Here is a 4868-nt window from a genome sequence, read left to right as displayed (position 1 = left end):
AGTTTCAAATATGTCCATCCTTCGGGTGGTGCACATTGCACTCTTTGTGTATGCATATACCCATCCCCTCCACCCTCCTCCCCTTTGCCCCCTCCCCCCTCCCCCCTGCCCAACTTTGAGACAGGGACTTGCTCCGTCATCTGGGCTAGAGTGCAGTGGTGTCATCATAGCTCATTGTAACCTCTAACTCCTCTGCTCAAGCGATTCTCCTGTCTCAGCCTCCTGAGTAGCTGGGACTACAGGTGCATGCCACCACACCCAGCTAATTTTTCTATTTTTTGTAGCGACAGGGTCTCCTTCTTGCCCAGGCTGGTCTAGAACTCCTGGCCTCAAGTCATCCTCTGCCTTGGCCTCCCACAGTGCTAGGATTACAGGCGTGAGCCACTGCGCCTGGTCCACAACAATCTTTTGAAATTTGTTGACATTTACTTGCCTGATGCAAGGTCAATTTTAAAAAATAATTAGTCCATGTTTCTTAAAAAGTATGAGTTATTCTTTAATTGTTGGTCACAATATTGTACACTGTAAGGGCAAATACAATCTAAAAATAAAAGGATTAATTCTCCCAGCTGAAAATAAGGGAAGAGATTTACTTCCCCTCCTTTTTCTTACATTATTAACCTTAGAAAACTTAATTAATTAATTAAAACTTTAAGTACTTTCCCATTTGTTTGAAATATATATAAATCCTTTGGAGACTAGATAAGGCTTTTGTCGGCTTTAAGAGTGCCTTTCTCCTGGACCAGGAACCATCTCTTTGAAATGTAAACATCAAGGGAAATAGTATCCTTATCTCCCATTTCCTGCTGGGTAGGAGCCTAACTTCAGTGAGTATCTTGCTCCAGTTTGCAAAACCATGTTTTGTCAAAAAGATAAAAGAAGTGTCTCCTCCCTGCCCCAGCCCTCATCAAGCCAATTAAGTAAAGCAGATGGTCACCTCGCCTAACCAGGTAAAGTGACTGATGGTGCTGTCAAGTCCTTTTACTAGAAGACTAGTTATTATCCTGAAATCATGTATGCAATGATTTGTGTCTACCTGCCTGCATAAAGGTGGGGTTTCTTTGTCTTTGCAAACTCTTAGCGGATTGCCAGTGATGTGCATCACATTCAGGTTTAACGTTTATTCAATAATACAACTCTTTTCTTTCTCTACTTCTTTCGTGAAGAGGATTTTTGGGTTGAGAGAAGATTTTGTTGTTAAATTATATTTCCCCAGTGATATGTGCACACACACGTACACGTAAGTTTTTGTGCTGTTCTAATTTTCTGTATCCTTACAGAGATTTTGACCTAATAATTATTGACAGAGGTGATAGCAAATTTGTCAATTTCCACTTGAATTTAGTTAATATTTGCAGTATATATTTTAAGTTTGGAATTATTATGTCTTCCTTTGAATTGAAAATATATTATTAAAACACAGACTAACTTTATTTCTAAAACTGTTTTGCATTAAAATGTTAATATGGTAACAATAGCTTACTTCAGTTAGCATTACATAGAATACCTTTTCCAACGTGTCCTTATTTGTAGTGCTCTCCCTCATATACAATATAGCTGATTAAAAAATAGTTTAAAAAATGTTAATCTTCTTAACTGGAGAGCAGCCCATCTTTATTGATTGCCATTATTGATTTATTTTGATTTATTTCTGCCATTCTATTTTTGTTAACTTTTTTTAAACTTTTTGTTGTTGTTGTTTTTTAGAGACAAAGTCTTAGTTTGTTACCCAGGCTGGAGTGCAGTAGCGTGATCATAGCTCACCATAACCTTGAACTACTGCCTCAGCCTCCCCAGTAGCTAAGACTCTACAAAAAAATGTCCTCATGTTACAAAGTGGAAAGTAACAGAGAATATCTTAAATGAAACATGAGTATAAAAGCCACAACTGCAACCTCATTATTTTTTTTCAATCTTATTCTCTCTTTTAACTTTGGAGAAATACTAAAGAAATAATATTTTTTTCTGTGGTGAAAAAACACTTGTTTGCAGTTCAACAATTCTTTCTGTTTCCCTTCTATTATTTCATTTAAATAAAAATTAAATTTAATATGTTTCATTAAACCGTCATCTATGTATTACTTCATTTTCACAAAAGATATTCTCTCATTCTATTTGTCTTTTTACAAAGTATTTGTATATATATATCAAATGACAACTTGACATCTACCAAATAATTAATATAGTCATTTCTGTGTAATAAAATTTAGAACCATTTTTTAACTTTAATTTTTTCAGCATTATTTAACCTTTTATTGTTAATATAAATCAATTTTATGCAAATAATGGATCATTTTCTCTTAAAAAATAAATATGCCAAAATGTTAGTAGTTAAATAAATGCATTAACACATTTTTAAATTTGTAAAATTTAAAAAATAAATAAAAGACTTTTTTTCTATAAATGTCTTTGTCTATTTTGTATTGCTATAAAAGAATACCTGAGACTGGATAATTTAGAAAGAAATGCAGCTTATTTAACTCACAGTTCTGCAGACTGAGAAGTTCAAGGCTGTGGCCCTGGCTTCTGGTGAGGGATTTCATGCTGCCTCACAACATGGCAGAGAAGGTCAAAGGGGAAGCAGACACATGCCAAGAGAAGAAATCATGGCTTTATAACAACCCACTCTCGAGGGAAATAATCCATTCTGGAGAGAACTAATCCAGACTCCTGAGAGAGAGAGAGAGAGAGAAAGAGAGAGAGAGAAACTCACTACCACAAGAACAGCACCAAGCCATTCATCAGGGATTTGCCTATAAGCTTTTTATTTTTTATTTTTTTGTAGGGTTTATATAGGACACATCTCCTAAAATGTTTATAGAAGTATTAGCCAGATATTGCCTTTTCTCATTTCTAAGGGTTTTAAACATACTTCCTCTGGTTGGTATAGGGATATTGATTCATCCTTCAGAGTTCCTCTCTCTCAGGGTTTATCTTCTTCCCATAAGCTCATATCAGTGTCTACAGCTCTTACATCCATTTGTAGACTCTTCTCTAAGCCCTTCCACCTCTTTTTCTTAGTTCCTCAGGTAGCTTTTTTTAACCCTTATTTGAAAAGGTTCCCTTTTTCCTGGCACCTCTACAATTTGAATTGCAGAAGCGTAAATTCTGACATGGATTGAAGTCAGAGTTGTAGGAAAGTATGTCTTGCTTCTGTTTCTTCATGCTTGCATCATTTCTACAATTTCAAAGGATGAGCTATTTTTCAGAATCTATAAAATACAATGATCATTCTTAAAAGTCTAATTATCACATAAACTTTTTTGGTTAGTTTATAATGACTGTAACAGAAAAAAATATAGATTTTAATGTGAAGGCTAATCTGGTTTGATTATACTACCTACAAAAGTGTAATTATTGGATGATTTCTCAATCTCTTTGATTCTCCATTTTTAAAGTCTGTAAAGTGAAGATGATAGTGCCTACCTTATAGTGTTGTTTCATGAGAACTCAGTAAGCTCATAAGTGGAATGCACATATTATTATGCTTTTGGACCTAGAGTATCTAACAGTGAACTAGCTGGTAGAACTTTCTTTTAAAAATATGTGTAATTAACTAATTTATTCATAATCCTTAAGTATGTTCAGTTACCACTCAATCAGATCTCGATTTTTAGGCTGAGGCTCAAACCCACTAATCTTTATCTTGAAAGTAGGTAGAGAGATTGTTTACCAGAGTGGTTAAGACCAGAGAACTAGAAGCAGACTGCGTAGGATTGAATACCTGTTTCTACCTTCACTTGTTCTGACTTATGAGCAAGTTGCTTAACCTCTGTATACCTTGGTTTTCCCATATGAAAAAAATCATGATAGATAGTTCTTAAGTCACAGGTTTGTTTTGAGGACTAAATGAGTTAGTCTTTGTAAAGTGCTTAGAATACTTTATGAGGTATATCAAGTGGGGATGGTGGGGTGGTGGGTGAGGAGAAGGTATGTCCAAGGAAGGGTCAATGTTAGGCTAGTTTGATATAAAAAATGCCTTTAATATTTTTTGCCTTTGTGATCACTTCACATGTACTATTAACCCCTTCTTAAACACTCTTCTCTCCTGTTTTGGCCCTTTGCTTCTCATCTTTCAGGTCATAGGTCAAACATATTGTTTTTTTAGCAAGTCTTCATGGATCTCACACGAAAGAGGAGGCTAGGTGGTCACAGCATTCTTGCAGTCCATCTTCCCTTCCAATCCATAGATCAGCTCAGGAAGGCAAGAATCAGACTGTCTCATTCACCAGTGAAACATTAGCTCCTAGCTCTGTGCCCAACAACTTTCGTTTGAGAAAGAAGGAATATTCCTCTTACTCAATGGTGTATGAGCTATTCATTGGGAGCCTAATAGATACAAATAAAAGAGGGTTTGGGGCTTCTCTTTTAGCCTTTTTATTCTCCAGGAAGACCTGAACAAGCGTTCCCTCTGAACGCTTGTTGATTTTTTTCTTGCCACAAACAGATTACAGTTTCATTTGATATAAACAGCATGAACTTCCACGAGGGTTTCTTACCAGCAAAAGGAGTCATTTGTTCACTCTCAAAGGCGAAAGGAATCTTTTTCCCAACAGGAAAGTTATAGTTTGTTGTACTTTTTGAGATTTACAGGTAGTTCACATATAATCTCTTATCTTTTCAGTTGAGGTTACCCCTGGCAAGTAGCTCCCACATCTGAATTAGACTTTTGCTTTCTTGTAGAGTGTCTTTCTGAAGAGCTGGAATTCCTTCAGAACCAGGATTTTAAATCAGAATTTCAGATGCTTGTTAGATATAGTCCCACAGTGATTTCCTTACAGGATTCAAATGACCTGACTATTTGTAGATATTATTGGCTCCTGATTCAGAAATGCTGCTCAGCAGGAACTTCTCTCAAACTCTTTCCT

The sequence above is a fragment of the Propithecus coquereli genome, unplaced genomic scaffold (genome assembly GCF_000956105.1).
Source record: "Propithecus coquereli isolate 6110/MARCELLA unplaced genomic scaffold, Pcoq_1.0 Scaffold2, whole genome shotgun sequence".
Taxonomy (NCBI): Eukaryota; Metazoa; Chordata; class Mammalia; order Primates; family Indriidae; genus Propithecus; species Propithecus coquereli.
This window is presented reverse-complemented; position numbering follows the sequence as displayed.